Here is a 20870-nt window from a genome sequence, read left to right on the forward strand (position 1 = left end):
TTCCTACCGTATATCCATAAGGCAGGGAGCCTCTAACTTCAGACTTTCTCCAACATAAAGATGGCATGCCATTATTAGAGTCACGACACAACTTAACTGGGATCAAATGCCACCTGTGGACTACTTTTAACATACACTCTCTAGTTCTGTCCAATGTACCTTTTCCACCTTATGGTACATTCACACAAACATTTAGCTCCTGCAAATACGTGATGACCTCACATTCCAATGTGATTTCCATTGCTTGTATCTTTTATTTTATTTTTATTTTTTATTTCTATTTTATGTGCTGACAGACAACCATAACACAGAGACATACATTATATGACAAATAAAAAGAAAAAAAGAAAAGGAACAAAAAAGGAATAACAATATTAACAAAAAGAACCACAGAAAAAATAAAAACATACCTCAAAAATACACTAATGGGCAATGTATTTTAACTGAATTTCAAATCCATTTTCTTTGTTGACTTCCCTCATCCTCTACATGGGTCTAATATCAGCCATAGTCATCTGCTTTCCTTTATCTTCTTTTTAACTCTCTTTATATTTCTTTTTGGTTGTTTTGTTCTAACCATAAATCAGTTTGAAAAAGTTAATTAAAACAAGTCCAAGTAGTAATATGCGGGCATTGTTTTTTCTAGTAATCACTGTATTTCTTCCAGTTTTTTTTTGAAACTTTTGTTTGCTGTGACCTCTGATCACATCTGTCAATCTTGCCAATTCAACATAACTAATTTGTCTTGCCATTCTTGTTTTGTTGGAATTATTTCTTTTTTTTCCATTTTTTTGCAATCAGGGTTCTAGCTGCCGCCACAGCATACAAGAATAATTTCTTATCTTCTCTGGCTATATCTATATCAATTGTTCCCAACAAAAAGGGTTCTGTTTTTTCTTCCAAATTATATATATATATATATATTCATCTCTTCAAAAACCAAATCCCAGAAGCCCTTAATTTTTTCACATTGCCACCACATGTGTAGAAGTGTGCCCTCCAGTTCATTGCACCTCCAACATAAATTTGATTTAGTATTGTACATTTTTTAAATTTTAGTAGGTGTTAAGTACGACCTGAAAAACATCTTTATCATATTTTCTTTTATTGCTTTGCATGCTGTGAATTTCCAATTTTCACTCCAAAGCTTTTCCCACTGTGTTATTTGAATGTTTTTACCCAGATCCATAGCCCATTTAATCATTACTTCCTTGTTCATCCTTAGCTTCCCATTCTAATAATAATCTATACATTTTAGAAATTACCTTTACTTTACTTTGTAATACATTTTGTCTAATAGTGAGAGTTCTGTTGCGAATCCTTTGGTTTTTTTTTAAATCTTCATTAAATCTTCATTAAATTTACTGTATAACTGGTGGTATTGGATCCACCCTGTCAGGTGGTGCTTTATTTCTCCATAATTCTTTAATTTTAATTTATTATCCTTTTCCTTTAGCAAATCCCTGTATGTGGCCCAGTTCATTTCCATATTTCTCTTTTCTCTTTTTAATTGTTATAGCTTCCATGGTTTGTATCTTGAAAGGTGATACATGCGCACACACAATGGATGAAACTCTCGGTTGCCAATAGTGCCATTTCTTTTTTTCCATTGTTTTAAACATTTATATCCCACCTTTCTTACACACACACACACACCACCTACAAAACAAAGATTAAAACCAATCATATGATACTATTAAACAGTAGTATCAACCAGGGGGGAAACTAGCAGCAGCACAAATATAACTGTCATATGGGATAAAAAGGACATCATGTGCCCTGGGATTCCTCCTTCCCTTACTCTAACTAGAGTATACTACTGATCCACCTCCACAAGCTGGTCCTGAAAGTTACAGAGCAAAGACATAATTCAGTGATGCATATGAAAGACTGCAGTTAGTCAGCAAAAGTCAACACTTTCCACATGTGCACCTGAGGTACATGGGGTTTATGTGGAAGGTGAAAATCAATCTGATCCATGTGTGGGTAATTAGTAAAATAATTGTCTGGGTGCCTAGATTCAAAAACGCGGAGCTTTGCACACTCTCCAATGGGAGAGAGCCCCCAGCAAGGTTAAAAAACTTTCTCAGAATTAAGCAACAGTATAGTGTGGAATAAAGGTTGTAAAACCCTTTTACATATCCTGTTTAATCTGCTTTAAAGCTCTGGTCTCCCTCCCTCCCTCTATCCCTCTAGCAATGAACAGACTACATATTCTTCAGTAAGTTTAAAAGCTTTACTTACTAAATCCAAATGTCTGATTAATGTATTGTTCCATGCAGCAGCAAGGAGAGCAGAGGTACCTGTAGATTACTATTGGATGCAAAATACATAATATGGTTTCAAACATGCAGTCTGAATTTGGATTAAATTCAGACATGTCCGTCCTGGTCGGTTATATAGCTGGGAGGGAGGGGAAAGGAAGATAAGCAGCTTTACTTCCTCCCTCACTGAGGTAAGTGGATGTATCTAGCTGAGTCTAGGAGCAGACCTCTTTGGTCTTAACCCCTTCATGCACTAACTGGCACTTATGCCTCATTTGTTTGACTGTAATTTCCCATAGTTTGGCCCTTATCTCTTTAATAATCACAACACTTTTATCAGCAAATCAATATCATTTCCATTTTAACAAGCTTTCAGGACTGAGAGGGTGACTGCTTTCAAACAGGTCTCCATTATTCCCTTACATCTCCTAGCGAATCCTATACATGTTTACTCAGAAGTAAGAACAATAAGTTCAGTGGGATTTGCTTCCAGGTAAGTGTGCAGAGGATTGCAGCCTAAATGGTTCTCATTCTGGAAGCTACTGACATGAGTGTTAGATTCTTAGCCTTTCTGACAGCGAACTGTCTCTTGCTGTATTTGCACAGTTCAGTTATTTATGCTAGGCCTCTGGGATGTGGTGATCTAGGGATCTTAATATGTAAATAAATAAATAAGCATTGAGTTGACAAGATGTCACTGTAAGATACTTCATTCATATGCAAGGATACGCAGAGATGTGGTCAGGGCAAACAAAGTTTGGCTTCTTAAAAGCAACAACAACCCTGGAACATGAAGAAGTGCAGAGTTCAGCTTACCATAATCTTCTTATGGTTGCCAGGCCAAATCCAGTCTGCAGAGAGACTGAACAATAAGAGAGCACTCAGTTGGAGTAGCATCATATTCTGGTATACTAAATTACTAGAAACCATCGGGTCATAGTGTGGACTTCTAAACACAGCACATAAGAATATGGTAAAGGTATATGCTTGTATTTTTTTACCATGTTCTTACCTGCTGTATTACAAATGCCACGCAACCTCTTTAACATTTATAATGATGGGATTGTTTAAGCTTCCATGGCTTCATTCCAACTGTTTATGAATTAGTTCATGGAACTTGTGCAGACTCACTAGTCCTTACACCATTCATTTATGTCTCAAAATCAGTCTCATCCTGCTAATTTTCTTCAAGGTCTTTTTGTTCTCCAAATAGGTCTGGAAAATGGTGATGACATGCCCCTAGTACCACTTTGACCTTCCACTTGGTGGAGTCTGTACATCTGAGTGACCTTTCCATTTCATCTCTTTTCTCCCATGGTCCATGCTGCAATTAAGTTCTTCTTGTCTCTCTCTGTATCATTCAAGAGACATTGATTAAAAGGTGAATAAATTACGTTGCTTTTTGAAACAGTATTATCCTGTGATCTATGTAAATACCTTGACATGAGCAGAAAAAAAATGTTTTCTTTGTGGGCTTGAGGCTTGATGTGATTTCTTCCATGCACTAATTAAAATGGGGAAAAAGAATATTTCTAAAACATCAAAATATGATGGAAAAAAATTCTTCAACTTGAAAGATTTGCTATGTTTGTTCGTTATGACTGGGCTACTCTTGTTTTCTTCCAGGATATTCTGGAGCTGATGTCCCCAAGCTGGTACCTTCCACATGTTTTGGGCTACAACTTGCACCATCCCTTTCCACTGGCCGTGCCAGCTAGGGCTGATGGGAGTTGTAGTCCAAGACATCTGGAAGGCACCAGGTTGAGTATCTCAAACACCAATTACTGTTCACTGGCTTTGTTTCTGGAAATAAAATATGTCCACCCTCCTTAAAAATAATAAATCAAGATGATGAAAGGTGAGGCCTAATAATAGGTAAGCAAGCCTACAGTCCTTTGAAAGGTAGCCCAAGATGTCTGCGGAGGGAGTGAGTGAATGAATAAGTAAAATGCACATTCATTGAATCCAAAGCAAACTTATTATTTCCTAGGAATCTCCTAGGCGGAGCAAGCAAAACCCATTATAGTCCTCATTGGCAAGGTTTCAGAGGGTTGCTGCTAAGGATGGGGGATAAATTCATTTTGGTGTGAATTTTAATGAGACCCTTCCTATTTTAAACTAAAAAGTTTAAAATAGGAAGGGTCTCATTAAAATTCACACCAAAATGAATTTATCCCCCATCCTTAGCAGCAACCCTCTGAAACCTTGCCAATGAGGACTATAATGGGTTTTGCTTGCTCCGCCTAGGAGATTCCTAGGAAATAATAAGTTTGCTTTGGATTCAATGAATGTGCATTCATTGAATCCAAAGCAAACTTATTATGGAACAACTGATTGGTTCAAAATTGGGAAAGGAGTACGACAAGGCTGTATTTTGTATCCCTGCTTATTTAACTTATATGCAGAATTCATCATGCGAAAGGCTGGGCTGGATGAATCCCTAGCCGGAATTAAGATTGCTGGAAGAAATATCAACAACCTCAGATATGCAGATGACACAACCTTGATGGCAGAAAGTGAGGAGGAATTAAAAAACCTTTTATTGAGGGTGAAAGAGGAGAGCGCAAAATATGGTCTGAAGCTCAACATCAAAAAAACGAAGATCATGGCCACTGGTTCCATCACCTCCTGGCAAATAGAAGGGGAGGAAATGGAAGCAGTGAGAGATTTTACTTTCTTGGGTTCCATGATCACTGCAGATGGTGACAGCAGCCACGAAATTAAGAGACGCCTGCTTCTTGGGAGGAAAGCAATGGCAAACCTAGATAGCATTCTAAAAAGTAGAGACATCACCTTGCCAACAAAGGTCCGTATAGTAAAAGCTATGGTTTTCCCAGTAGTGATGTATGGAAGTGAGAGCTGGACCATAAAGAAGGCTGATCGCCGAAGAATTGACGCTTTTGAATTATGGTGCTGGAGGAGACTCTTGAGAGTCCCATGGACTGCAAGAAGATCAAACGCATCCATTCTTAAGGAAATCAGCCCTGAGTGCTCACTGGAAGGACAGATCGTGAAGCTGAGGCTCCAATACTTTGGCCACCTCATGAGAAGAGAAGACTCCCTGGAAAAGACCCTGATGTTGGGAAAGATGGAGGGCACAAGGAGAAGGGGACGACAGAGGATGAGATGGTTAGACAGCGTTCTCGAAGCTACAAACATGAATCTGACCAAACTGCGGGTGGCAGTGGAAGACAGAAGTGCCTGGCGTGCTCTGGTCCATGGGGTCACGAAGAGTCGGACACGACTGAACGACTAAACAACAACAAAAGTTATCCAAAACACAGCTAACCTTCAAAATTTGTACTTCTCTGAATCTGATAGTTTTTTTACTTAAGCAAACAAGGGACCTGTTAGCCACGGGTAGCCAACATGGTGCCCTCCAGCTGCTGTGGACTACAGCTCACATCTGTCCGAGGGAGCATGGGCAATTGTCAGGAATTATGAGAGTTGTGGTCCACAACATCTGGAGGGCATGATATTTGCTACCCCCACCCAGGAGATCTGATGAACTGGCCCTGGTCAAATAAGTATGGCCCTGGTCATTTCTCCCTGTGCTTGATATTTGCCATATTCCTTCACATATCTGAGTTAAACAATCAAAATGAATGAACAGGTGCATAAATAAAATCAAACAAAAATCTGCTAGGATGAATTAATACCTAACTTTTCAAGTGGTTATTTGATTTGATCATCCTCATGGGTTTCTATTGCAATACAATGTGAATTTTTAAAACTGAAAATAAATTCACCTACCTCACCTTAAAAAAACCAGCTGCTGTAGTTTTCTTCCCCATTATATAGCAGCATACAGAGCTTTAAAAGTAGCAAAGTGATATAACTGATGAGCTGTGCAGCCCTATTTTTCATGGTGTTATATTTACCATGAGACTTATTTATCATTGTTTTGGTACCGCATAGAATATCAACCATAATACTTGATATAATGGTAGCACTGAGAAATGAGCTTATTCCTCCAATGTGCAAAGCCCAAGCAGAGTGCTGATTCCAATGGGCTGCAAAAATCATTCGGCAAAACTCCTTCAAACATTTCATAGAGCACTTGTAGTCCCCATTGCCCCAGTATATTTTCAGCACTGAATGCTGATCTTCCTGGAGCAAGAAGCAGTAATCATGGGGCTGAAAGTGTCCTCCATCATTTCACGAATCATGTGCAAGTGAAATTATGAATATAGTGTCTTAAGCAGATAATTCCAGTACTTAACAAAAGATGGTATGATTCATTTCCATATGCATCAGAACTATCCCAGCTGATGCTGCAGTAAGATTGTATGTTAACTGTCCACTGGAAAGCAGAAATCAAGATATATTTCCTTTTTATTTATTTTTTCCCCCCAGAAAAAAAAAAATCCAATATGTGTACAAAACATATCTTCTCTTGTAGCACTTGACTAAAGTGAGGTTGAGTGTTTCAATTGGCAAGGATGAACTTTGAAGGATGAGCTCTCTGTCCAAACAACATTATTTAAGGCGCCAATATTTCCTTTCAACATTTTCCGATGACACTGGCTAGTGAACTCTGCCATCTCCCTTCCCTGCAAGTTTTGTGTATAGGCCAGTAATTTAAACTTGATATAATTAGTAAGTAGCATCAGTTCCTGGTCATCTCAGGACTAGGATTCAGCTTTCCTGGTTTGCTCATCTGGGTCCAGAATTACAATATAGTACTTATATTAGTCTGAACTAGAATAATACAAACAGGATCTTGCAAGGCAGAGACATTCACAGTACTTACAAAAACTGCATCAGCAGGTGTGGGGGTTTTTTTGGAACTTTTTTCTTTTGCAGAGGAGCAATAAGCCTTGCTGTTGTTTATATTCTACATTGTTTTATTCTCATAATGTAACTACCGGTACTTGCAGTTTAAAGGTTCAGGCTACAAAACCATTTTTTCCAAGCTGGTTTTCTGGAACACACTCGCTATGCCAGGAACCACACCCAGTGGTGGAGTTTCATGCTCTGGCACTGGGGGGTGAAGAGCAGGCGGGGGCGGGGCTGGCATATGTTCTGGGGCATCCTGGGAGAGGGGCATGCCGCCTGCAGGGGCATGGAACCCAGTGTGGGCGGGGGTGGGGGCAGCCACGATGGCACCCTACCAGGATCGCACTGCCGGAGCACTACCCCCGTACTCTTCTTCCTCTACCAGTGACCACACATACACACACACACCACCGCATTAGCTTCCTTCCTCTTTTCAGCTATAGGAACATACACTGCCCCAGAGTATGGTGGCTTGTTCCTGGCTGACCTAGTGTAGCATTTTCTGAACACCTAGCTCCATTGATGCATCTCACTTATACAGATGGTACAAGCTCACTTTGGGGTTCAAACTGGAGTGAGGATGAGTACACTAGCTTCACCCTCAATGCCAACCCAATCACTCCCCCATGAGTCAGAGTGGTAACCTCTGAAGCTCAGATCTTGCATTGTTCATGGTGGGCTCCTTGTACAATCTAGAACCTTGATCTTCCAGTGTTCTACAATTCACAGGGACCCTACAGAAGTAAAGCAGCTACTCTGCTGCAAACCGTTGCCTTCGGCTTAAGAAGGGTGACTGCACAAGGATGGCAACAGGGCATGGGAGTGGGGTAGGACTTGTCCACTCTGTGCTTCATGTGATTCTAATTGTGTGAAGGATCAGAGCACCCAAACTGGGGTGCATATTTCATATGGATCCATTCAAGATGCTTCATCAGGAGTTGCTGGTGAAATTTGAGAAATTTTAAGGGAATCCATGAGGATTTTCAGTTAACAAGACTAGTAAAATCATTTGTGCTTCATGTCATGTTCATTCCTAGCGTTAATTAGCAAAAGCATAATCTGTTTCACTTCTCCAGCTCCACTCTCTTTCTCACAAATTTTCTTATTATTGGTCGGGTATCACTTTTGTTTACCATGCTGCACCTCAGAAGTCCCTCTTTCTCTCTTTGTGTGGTTGCCATTGTGTTTGCTGCTGCATCAGAGGGAGGCAAGAATACCTGCTGCTCACATTCAGATAAAGCACAAATTATAACTGGGGGGAAATTAAGCGGGAGTCATAGTTTGTTTATTTAAGTTTGTATAATCCACACTTCAGTTTTAAGAGAAGCACCCAGGGTGGGTAACTTCAGAATAAAAATGATTTATGCAAAAGGAAGTGAAAACAAATATAATAAAAGGAGCAGGATAAATGAGTGGCATTAAACACACACACACTTTTCTAATGCTATAAAAGCTTTGGGTACCCTTTGATCAGGGGCCAAGTTCTTTGGATAGGAATCAATTCTTTATTCACACTACACCATGCAATAAATCTGAACTTTTTTCATGCTGTGTTGTCTTCTATTGGCTGTAAGAATCAATGTCTCTATTTCGCCTTCCCTTCTAGGGTAACAATGCCCTAAAATCTAATAAAGGCCAATGCTTGAGAAACATAATTCAGAATAAATTAAAAGTTACAGAAAACCAAGAGAAATATTTGAGTGGTTTAAAAAACAACAACCACATAAATGTGAAAGAGAGAGTGCCATCCAAATCATCCTGTGCTCGATGTTTGATATGCAGGGTGCCACCACCGAGAAAGCCCTTTCTCTGGATATCACTCACCTCGCCTCAGAAAGCAGAGACATATAGAGAAGGTATTGATGTTTATCTCACATCTTAGACAGTGTCATATGGGGATGGGGGGGAATGGTCGTTCTGGTATACTGGTTCCAAGCCATAAAGGTTTGATGGCACTATACCATGAACAGACTCTGTTTAACCTTCATATTTCCATAGTACCTCAATATGACTGGCAAGGCAATCTATAACAAAAGCCAAACTACCTGTTACACACAAGACACATAACTGCTCATCTCAATCTTTTATTTTTATTTAAATACATCTGGAATGGGGGCTCTGAATGCAATTACAGCAGTGGTGAGGGGTGTGTGTGTTTCATTCTGTCTACATGCCCACCTTTAATTCTGCAAGAAAAATACAGCTGCCTATTGGTCCCCCCAGCCTCATGAAAACAACACCAGCTTTAGGCAGACAATTTACATCAGGAATACATCAATTTACATCAGATACCGCCTCGAACTATGTTGAGGTTAAAATTAATGCAATCATGGATTTCCTACATATGTCTTCTCTGTTCCTAAACTGCCCTCTTATTATTACTACTGAATTCCTATAAAGTATGAAGATGATAGTAAATAATCACAAAACCTCTTAAATGGTTACTTTCCCCACAACTGAGCCTGACTGAATGTTTTCAAATGAATGTTTTCAGATGTAGCCACTGTTTTTCACAACTCTGAATGTTAACGGACTTAATATTCTTAGGAGAAACATGCTCTTGAGTTTGGAATTAATGGTCTTGGTGGAGGGGGAAGGTTATATAAGATGGTAATTTGTATTACTGCACTTGCTTTATAAATGTGATGCTAAGCCAGAGCTGCTTCATTTGCCCTCCTCAACTCATTCTACTGGCCCCCCAGAGTTCTGACCCTGGAGGTCCTGCCTTGGTGGCCCCACTGTTATCTGTTCCCATATGTCCCCATCCCGGCCCAAACAGTGGTTCTGCTGAAATCCAATTTTCTATCCCTACTTCCTACATCTGCATTTTTTTAAATTAAGAGTCCTGATTATGTATTGTCATGTTTGTTGTGATGGGACAAACTATATGTATATATATATATATATATATATATATGCAGGTTTTGGTGTCCTCGGGTGTCTTCCCGTGTAAAAGTTGGGGTGTCTAGGCGACGTTTCGACGAGGTCTCACTCGTCATCTTCAGGCTGGTGCTTTCGGCTTCTTGTTACTGGAACAGAGCTCTGTTCCAGTAACAAGAAGCCGAAAGCACCAGCCTGAAGATGACGAGTGAGACCTCGTCGAAACGTCGCCTAGACACCCCAACTTTTACACGGGAAGACACCCGAGGACACCAAAACCTGCATTCCTGTACCCGTGAAAATCTACGAAAGCAAATATATATATATATATATACACATATACACATACATATACTATATGTATATATAGATATATATGTGTGTGTGTATATATATATATATATATATATATATATATATATATTCTTTAAATGATATACACCATTACAATGGTTTGCCTATCACACAAACTTATTTAAGGACACTGGAAAATACACTCTAGTCTCAATCTGCTAGGAACTGTCTTTTGTGCACACTGGGTTGAAATGAATACAGCTGTGGATTGTGCCCTCTACAGCCGGATTTTGTAAACTCTTCAAGTGGCGTTATAGAACACTTTTAAGAGCGAACTTCAGAGATCATTATGTAACTGAATACAAGAACCAATAATGTCAGCATGCCATAACAACAAGTCACCGTGGTTCGATTTCAAATACTGCTGTGCATTTAATAGCTTCCTGCATGCTTTGTGCTCTTGTCCCAGCAATGCGAGTCTACATGGGGGCACAATTTAGCAGATTAGCATTGAGAGGTCACACATTCAATAAGTATATGCATATCCCTCTTGACTCTCAAATAGATTTTTTAATATTTCTCTGGAAAGTATACAGTTGTTCTTTTGAAACACACAGAGGTAGTGTGTGTGTGTATATATATTCCAGAGGGTCCAATTCTTCTGCTTTGTTCATTTCTCCTTTGTGTCTTTCCTGACAATCCCATTTTCACACAGGAATCTCGGAACCATTTTTGATTAGAAATTTCTTAAGTGAGACTGGGGGATCCAAAATTTCGGAGGTGGGAATGGCGATTGTACTTAGTAGAGAGTAGATGCACTTTAAATGTTGTTAATTATCCACAGGGTGCAATGGTAGAAAGCCCAACTGAACAGAATGGGACTTACTTCCAGGTAAACATGCAAAGGATTGAATGCGCTGTGGATGCGAAAGCAACTTGCAGTATCTGTTAAGACAAAGATGCAGAGCAATTAAGCTCTACGGCTGTCAGAAATCAGATCTATTCTCTAGCATCATATAAATCAGTCTGTCTCTCAGCGTAAGTTTCCTCTAAGTGGGGAAAGAAAAAGACATTGCTTTAATAGTGTTTGTTATCCAATACCCCATACCCAATATCCCCATGTTTCCACTAACAGGGAAACATATGCTATACAATGCAGAGATGTAAATAAACCCCCAATTTCTTATTAAACTCTAAATAGCATTTGCCTTCACATATTGAAAAATAATCATCAGAAACGATCCTTGTCTGGCATGGAGCAGCCATTGGCTGGGATCCAGTACACATGCTGGAGTCCCACTGATTTCAGTGAGGCTTCAGAGTGCACCTCAGTGAACTGGAGACCTGCCACTGTGGTGAATATCTGTTTCACATGTTCCTCAAGCCCCAACCTTTACTGTACATGGATGGAAAAGTCTGAAGGGAACAATAAGGCCAAGTATCCCCTACATTTCAATTTTATGACCGTAGTCTTAAAATATTTGGGAATACGAATGATCTCCAGCTTATTTTTGCATCTTCAAGCGCTTTTCACAAACACGAATTGCAAACAATACCAAAACTGGTTTTATGACTAATTAGGTCCACGGGAGAAATCAAATCACAGCAGACAAGAAGCTTCTATTCCCTGGACCTGTAACATGCATGTTCATCTGTATTACACTTCCTGGATTATTTTACCTTCTTTTAGCCATGCAAAAGCTATAGTGTTTCAAAGCTGCAGATTAGTGATGGTGGCAGCTTATTCCTTTTGGTTATCTACAGCACCATCTTAGTGTCTCGAGGCATAAAAGAATATTATCTGTGTGACAGTTATGGCCAGAGCCATCTATACTGCTCGTGCTATCAGCACTCAAAAAAAAAAAAAAAAAAAAAAAGGAGCTCCAAAAGAGAAATCATTCAGTTTAAGACTCAACCCCCTCCCCCAGGGTCGTTTCATTAAAAGCTTAAAATCGTGGAAGTGCTGTGCGTTACGACGAAGGTTATATGAAAATTTCTGTAAATCTATGATGTGGAAAGTATGTATGTGGTTGGAGCGAAGGGGGGGGGGGGGAGGGAAGGAGGTTGGTTGCTAATCTTTTGTAAAGGCGGTTGACCATAAGCAAGACAGCCTATAAATTGGCTTTCCTTCTTTACTTAATTTTCATCACAAATAATGTGCCACTCTGATTGCATGAAATCATCAGGAGTGTCTTCAATTACTGTGTGCAGCCTCTGATCAAAATGACTTCCTTTATTCTGAGTCAGGGGAGGGGGTAGAGGGGGAAAGAATGATGTGGTGCGAGGGGGGAGGGGAGGGGGGCAAGGGAGAATGCGCAGCTAGTTATGTATTACAAATGTCAGGTTGCTGAGGAAGTGTATATATTCATATTTAATAATTTCTAAGCTGGAGTTGTGATTGTAATAATGGCTCATTCATATCTGCATTTCATTTAAATGCACTGTTTTGACTCGCTGAACATTTGTCAAAGATATTATAGCTAAACTTTTTCACATGACCACTGAGGTAATGACAAGCATTACATTACCAGTAAAACTGCACGACTTGCTGATACTTCCATTTTCCTTAGCAGCTTATGAAATAATCAAAATGTGTGCATGAAATGGCGGCCTGCTCTGAATTTATTTTAATGCAGCCGGGCTTATAGGGAGAAATGAAGAAGAGCATAGGACCTCAGACACGAGAGACAATGACTTCACACAAAGCTGAATTTTACTAGCAGGAAAGATGGATATATGGGTATTAGACTTTTCATAGCTATAGGAAGGATAATCTTTCAATCAGATTAATGAGAAAATATATTGCATGGGCCCTACAGCACTTTTTGCTTTCCAGGCTAATACGTGATTTAAATCCCCAAAGTACATTTTCGGCATTACAATATCCTTTGATAATAATGTCGCTTGCACAAAGACAGATAAAAATAAAACAGTCCCCCCTGATTTCCCATTTTAGATTTGAAGTATATTTTCGGTCCTTGTCTCACAACCAAGTGAATTCTATTGAGAAGAGTCACATTTAATAAGACAAAGAGAATTTTCTAATTATGCTACCTGTCAAGATTGGAATCTATGGGATTGCAACTGCAATTGAAGAAACAGATGAGGCAATTGCATATAGTCCAGTTTACTTTGGTGTATGATTACTATTTGCACTTAGATATTGCTTAATGTAAATCAAGCAAACACACAGACGTGTGCTTTGAGGTAAACATCGAGAGGCAGGTTTCAAAATGGATTCTACAAACCCACATTTCAAATTTTTTGTAACCAATTTCCCTAGCTTCCCTAAGTTACCTATAGAAAAACAACAACTGTGGAAGCATGTGAAAACGATGGGGGGGAAAACCTCTGAAATGATGTGGCCAACTACCTTAGTATATGGTGCAAATACAAAGCCATATAATTAAGACTAGGAATATTAATAAAGGTATATGCATATGATTATATGAAATAAAAGATTTGTCTGTCTCTTTGGAAGAAAACAATAAGTATAATTACAACACAAAACCCACTAAAAATAGTGCAGTAATGCAGTGGGAATATTTGTATGTATTATTCAAATACTTATGGATATGTAAGTGTGTCCCTGAAAGTTATAACATGGGGATTTCTGAGGATCTGTTCACTGTTTAGGGCTCTTCAGACATTACTCTTAGCCAAAGAATGGCAGATCTGAGAGAGTGGTAAAGCCCTCATGTTGCTATTTTTATACTACAGGTTCATACAAATCTACAGTCTATCACTAACAATTGCATATATGCATACAAAACATTGCCAGCCATATTAATCTATTGAGGGAGGATTCCAAAAGCTACATAGAACAATACTTTTATTAGGGCCAACTAATACGTCACAAAATGGTATGGCAAATTCTTCAAAAATTTTCATAGGGTTGGAGAACCGGTGACCCTCCAGATGATGTTGAATTCCACCTCCCATCCACCTTGGCCAATAAAGCCAATGGTCACACATGATGGGTGCTGTAGTCCAGCAACATCTGGAGGGTCGTAGGTTCCCCAACCCTGATATAGTAGGATGTTAAATCAAACAGAGAATAAATAAAATCCCATCAGATGACATAAAAACATTCTGGATCCTGCAGCCCTCTGCAGGTGCACAATTTATTAATGTGTTGTTGTTTTTTCCTGCAAGAGCCCAAATCTGCAAGTTCTTACACCACAAAGACAAATGTAGATTTTACAAGAATTTCCATTGCTGGGCTATTGAAATCCTAGCTGCAGCTAACATCCATGTCAGAAATTCTTTAAGGTGACAAGCTTTCATGTTATCAGTCCACATCTTCAGTAATGACAGCTGTGAGGAGACCTGAACAGGTGATTTAATTATTTTAACTATTTCTTTATATACAGAATAAACAAAATAAAAAATAAACTGTGACTATTATTACTGCCATTTGGAGCATATGCATGTCTTCATTGTGAAATAACTCAAAGCTACATATTATTGACCAATAAGAAGAAACCTGTTTCTTGCAATCATAATTACCCTCAACTGAACCATAAGGAGTCCCATCAGGAGAAAAGGTAGGGTATAAATAAATATACAACAATGACAACAACAACATCTTCACATTATAGATTTGTTATGATTTGGGACAAGCCCAACACCACTGCGAGGGCAGCAGTATACAAGTAGGAACATTAGATGAGGCTATTGGATGAGGCCAATGGCCCATCTAATCCACCATCTTGTTGTCACAGTGGCCAATCATATGCCTGTGGGAAATCCCCGAACAGGCATGAGAACCTGTTCCCGTCCTGCAGTTTCCAGCAACTGGTATTCAGAACCATTACTGCCACCAGCAGTGAAGGCAGAGAACACCCATCACGGCTAGTAGCAATTGACAGCCTTCTCCTTATATCATAGAACAGGTTGTTGTTGCTCTGCTTATAGCTTCCCCTATCTCAAGGACTCTAGGCAGGCCAAAGCTTTAACATTTCTGTTTCAAAGCTTCATGGTTCAAAGGATCATGAGGAAGATGAAGCAAAGCAGATAAAGGAAAATAGATCATTATGATGTCGATAGAAACTGGAGCCCACTTGTGGATGCAGCTAGGCTTCATTATGCGGCCAAAATTAACATGCCGGGCCTTGCATACCCTAGGCAGATTTCCCTGGATTCAGTGAGAATTATTTTAAAACACTCATGCTATCCCTTCTCTTGTTTAAGAGTGTGAAGCCTGTGAATGTGTATTTCTGGATATTGACAACTTCTCAATTCACTTAGGACATATGACAAGTGTGCTAACCTTTAAAGGAACATCTTGACAGCTACATGTCACCATGTTACCAGGAAGCACTAAGGCAGAATGGCCAATGGCGCTAATGTTTGTATTTGAACAGCTGTTTTGGTGACTGAATTTCAGCTGTTGATGTAGTAATCCCTATGTATAGTTTATTATTTTATAGATACAGGCACGCTCCTGGCTGCTCCCCGCACCCCACTTATCAGTTTGCTAGGTTTATATAGCATTTTGGGAATCATTAGGATGAAAGGCACTATAAACGTAAGATATTATTAAAAATGAGATAAGTAAATGGAAAGAAAAGGCAGATAAACCTAGGCAGATCCCCCAGCTATTTCCAACCATGCAAAGGAGAAGGCCTTGAGCAGATTATCTCCCCTTAAGCCTGCCTTTCAGGCCTTGTGTCCTGAATTTATTCAGGATTAATCCTCTACTTCAAAAGAGATGTTGCTACTTAAACAGCAATACATTTCCTTCTTGCACTCTATCTATTGCCCTTTTCACCCCGGTGAGACTCAGTGGGGGCAAGTTGAGTGTTCTTTCTCAGTCCATGGTGAGTACTATTGTAGAGTCAGGAGTCTTTTTCACAAATACCTAGCATGTCAACCAGGCACTTGGGCTAAAGTTGATCCTGTTTCCTTCAACGGCCAATAAGATTCCAACTAATAGAAGTACCTTCTCTTCTTCTCCCCCTGGATCTTTTATCGCAGCCAAGTTGTATATAACAAAAGCTTGCCCGTGCAGTACTCTTCCTTTTCTCCTCAATGACCCACTGCTTTGAAAATCTAAAATGATTCTGCATCCGTTGTACGTTTATTTCTTTATTATTGATTTATATCTTGCCAACTGACATGAAATATCAAGGTGGTTGTAGAATATATTCAATGAAACATACAGAAGAAATCATAAAACTGCAAAAAAAAAAATAATCACAAAATATTCATTAAATGCTGGAAAGTCCAGCATTTAAAACCAGTGGAAGAGTTTTCCACAGCATGGAACCAACAATACTTCTAGAAGAGGCCACTTGGACCTCCAGATGATCTCTGCCTCAAAGTGTACAGAGAACTAAGACATACCCTTAGCGAGTAAGATCTATTTAAAACAATGGACTTCTGTGTAGAGTTGCACTGTAAGTTTTTTTCCTCAAATCTTGCTCTACTGTATTATCTCGATTACAGTCAACAGCAGCTTCTCACTCTAGGGTCCTCCTCCTCCGTCCTTATTCTAAAGACACTGGTGAATCCTTACCTGCTCTCTGTTAAATCATAAGAACAGCAAGAGTTTGGCTTTTCATATGAAACTATTTTAGAGTAACACCAGAAATTTAGATTGGTCCTGGACAGGACAGGAACATCTAGACAAGCAGATGCTCAGGACATTCAACTGGACATTTGGTGTCCATTATAAAATGGTATCTGATTCCTTTCTTGCAGGCTGTTGAATCCCATGTCAATGGTCCACTTGTTCTGGTTATTTCATGCTCCAAGCTCCTACTTCTGCCCGCTTGCCAAACTCGTGACTATGCAGCCCCTGGCATGATAACCAAGGGTGCACAAATCAGTCTGTTTCTATATCCCTTGGCATGTGCTCATAATTGTCCTGTTTCAGTTTCAATTTGATTTTTATTAATCTGCACAAAATGTATGCTTAAAGACATATTTCTAAATGTATTTTCATTCAAAGAAATATTTTTTAAAAGCATGTTATACATTTTGGCCCAAGGACTTCATCAGAAACATTTGGAAATATGAAAGTGGGTGGATAACTTAAGTTCCTATTGGCACATTAAGCGAGGGATCAGGTCAGTTCATGCTGCAATTCACAAAGCTATATATTTTCCAGGCATCCTTAACCTGCTTCTGTTATAACTGCTTGCTTGTCTGTTTATCATAAATATACAACACCTCTTGGTATATTATTGTGCTTTCAGTTTCTGGATCATGTTCCATCTTTTGTGCTGGTTGGTTTCAAAGAAATGTTCTTCACTGTGCCCTCTTCCTTTAAAAATTAAGATGGATTCACCAAACCATTTGTTCAACATCAAGGTGACTTACTTTCAGGAAGATAAGCCAGCATTGTGAATGATTCATTATCACTTCCTGAGATTTGGAGAACAATGTTGTGTTCATAACTCTTCACAAATCAAGGTTTTCAAGTATACCTTCACTGCTGGCCTGAAAGCATTTTATACCATTAAAAAGGCCAAGATATATGTGCATATTCATTGTAAGGTGTTTCTTTAAAAAACAAACAAACAAACCACACACTTCTGTTTCAATGTGTGTGTTTTTTGAAAAAGTGTATGTGTGTGGTACGTGTGTGATGATTCTTGTTTCTGTGTAACACATCTGTGTGTTCAGACCCAGAGACCTCACCCCTGAATAAACACACACTTGACTCAAATTTTAGTTTTGGTTTTTGGCAGAATTTAGGCCACAACTTTATTGATTACAGAAAAGTGAGTGGTTGCATAGGCTCTGGTTCAACTAGCTCCCTGCACCCCAGAGCTCCATCATAGGTCAGCCAAGGGTGAATACCTGAGGTAGGTGAAAAGCCAGGGAACAGACTATGTCCACTCCCCAGATGCTCCCCTGGACTCAGGCATGGGCACAACCCCCTCTCAGGGGTGGACCAAACCAAGTTGAGTCCCTGGATTCCTTTAACGGAATACCCTTCACATAGGGATGGCGAGACCGTTTTCCCATCCCTATCACCTGAACCAGTGCCTATCCACAACCTTACAAGTTGTGACGATTTGCTACGTGGCAGGCGAAACCCAAATGGCAACAGCCAATCAGCCAAGTGGGAAAAATTCCTGCCATGCCCCTGTCCCAATGACAGACGACATACAACGGCATAGCAAGGTCAATCACAAAATGCGCTAAAAGTAGGGAAAGGTGGGCAGGTGTTCCAATGCACAAGCCGAAAGAGGAAGCTTTGGGTCATGTGCATGGGTTTATATAGGTCCCTCGATCCATTTAGACTGTACCCCATTGGCCAGATTAAACCCAGCAACGAGGGACCTACCAATTGGGTGTTGTGGCTATCCAATGTACCCACCCACAACCAGGAGGTCAGTCTTCAGGTCTCACCGCAACACGTGCCCTCTTTGAGGGAGGACACGATTTCTGCACATTTCCTACAGCATAGTTTGATGACTGCAGAGAGCACTTTATTCCATTTCCCCAACATTTTCTTACCGTATGATGCAAACACATGGCGTAATATGCACTTCTGGAAATCTTGTGGATCTAGTGGATTTGTAGCACTCATTTCATTGTTAATTGCTTCCAGAAAAAAATCCATTTCCAACTCTGAAGATTTCAGGATTTTTGCATTGTAATTTTCACGTGGTTTTCATGATCATGCCACCACCCCGCACATGATGAAATTTTGGGTGGTATCTTGGCATACAGTTCTTTCCCACCATTTAATATTTAGCACAACATGACAGTATATTGATAAAAAAGTCAACAGGAAATGCCATCTAAAAGGAACATTAGAACCTGGGACAGAACTGCTAGCATTATAACCAGCAAAACTAACGCAATATTTCGCATGTTTGAACGCACGCTATATGCATCTGGGAGGTATGGGCAAATATGTCAATTTTAGTTTCCCTTGGTTTCTCATTTTTCCAATCTCCACATTTCCACATCAGTTTGCAAATTACTTTTTTAAAAAGTCCTCATGAAATCCATCAGCATTTCAGTGTGAATTTCTTCTAATATACACACTTGTTTTTAATTTTGTCTAATATACGTATTTTTGCAAGCAGTTTCACTTAATATAATGCATTTTCTATGTCATTTCATTAATGCACACTTCACCTATTATATGCAGTTTTGTATGCCTTACTTAGCTGAAGAACTACATTACAAAATTCGGAGATGTGCAAATTTTGAAGGCTGCCTGATTCTCAGTTTCTGTACCATTTAAGGAAATGCAAATGAGGTAGTTCACCTTTCATTGTGAACTGAATAGAATTTCTTCCCTAGCTTTAGTGTGTACTTCAAAATAAGTTCCACTGAATTCAATGGTGCCTACTCCCCAGGATGTATATAGAGAGTGGCAGCCTAAGGCTGTGTCTTAGACCATGGCCTACGGTGAAACAAACTGTTGACAGAAATACTATTGTCATTTTCTTTTGCAGGGGAATAAGTGAGGATTATGTGTGGTTGGTTGTTGTTTTTTTAAGAAGGGAAGAGTGGTAGAAAGAAAGAATGGAGGAAGAAATGTATAGAAGAAAAGGAGGGCAAAATGGGCAGAAAGGGACTGAGAGAGGAAATGAATGTGATTAAAGAGAGGTTCTAGGGCTGAGAAGGCTGTGCACTATTCATTTATTTATACCCTTAGAACAAGTATTAACTTAATAAACAAGAGCTTGTACTATGAATACTTATAAGCAAAAACAAACAAACACAAATCACTACCAATACTTAGTGTGTATGTATCTCTGTAGAACATTTAGAATAGTTATCTTAGGCAGGACCAGCCCAAGACATTTTGGCAACTGAGGCAAAGTACATAATATGCCCCCTCAGGATTTGTCGCCCATGGGGATCCTGCTGCCTGAGGCAGTTGCCTCACCATGTCTCATAGGTAGGCCCTGATCAAGGTCAGTACTGTGATCCCCATACTGCAGAGAGATGGTTGAGGTTGGGAGTGGCTTCCCTATCTACATGGCCACCTAATGAGTTGATGGTTAATATGGGCTTTAAACCAGATACTTTCTCAGACACTGCTTTACATAACCAATCATTTAAAAGCTATTTCTATGTGACTTCTATGGCCTTGCTAAATTGGGTTTATTTTTTATTTTTTTAAAAAAAACCTTCCTAAAATCAATACACATTTAAATATATGTTCTGTATGGGCTTCACAGCACTTTTAATTTACTAAAGCAACCTGCTATTTTGTGCATGTTGTATATTGAAAAAGAATTCTTGACATACATGGATTTTGTACATTAGTAGGTCATGGGTGGTAGACATTTTAAAGCTGACAAAAGGAGGGATTTCATACTAGGTGCATTAATGTCATGATTTTATTTTGCAAGAACAAAAGGGTTAAAGTGCATTTTCAAGAAGCAGGAGCCTCCCTCCCCAATTATGCTAACCCTTTGTATACCATTGAATCCTGTAACCAGTCCTTTTTTGACAACAAAACTGCTTCTGCAAAGAAGCCCATTAATTTGCAATCATAATGAACAGGAAATGCTGACTCCCCAAATATGTGAAGATCGCTATATCTCTAACATGCATTTAAAACAGTAAGAAAGAGCCCTTACTACAGCAGCAAGTAATTGGTTTATTGCCCTGAAGAGTCAGTGACAAGTAAAGCAAAAGCAGTTGGTAGCAGAGCTTTCATCACAGGATATT

The 20870-nt window shown here is 39.4% G+C and overlaps 1 long non-coding RNA gene across 1 annotated transcript; it reads right to left on the bottom strand.

Annotated features, from left to right (window-relative positions):
• Positions 1–2958: 2958 nt before the first annotated feature.
• LOC310681785 lies at positions 2959–7712 on the bottom strand. Its single transcript, XR_014513618.1, has 2 exons — positions 7531–7712; positions 2959–3615 (listed from the first exon to the last, which is right to left on the bottom strand). It is a non-coding gene; the product is annotated as an uncharacterized lncRNA (long non-coding RNA).
• Positions 7713–20870: the final 13158 nt, after the last annotated feature.

Source organism: Podarcis tiliguerta, assembly GCF_965153285.1.
Source record: "Podarcis tiliguerta genome assembly, chromosome: 7".
NCBI classification, from domain to species: Eukaryota; Metazoa; Chordata; class Lepidosauria; order Squamata; family Lacertidae; genus Podarcis; species Podarcis tiliguerta.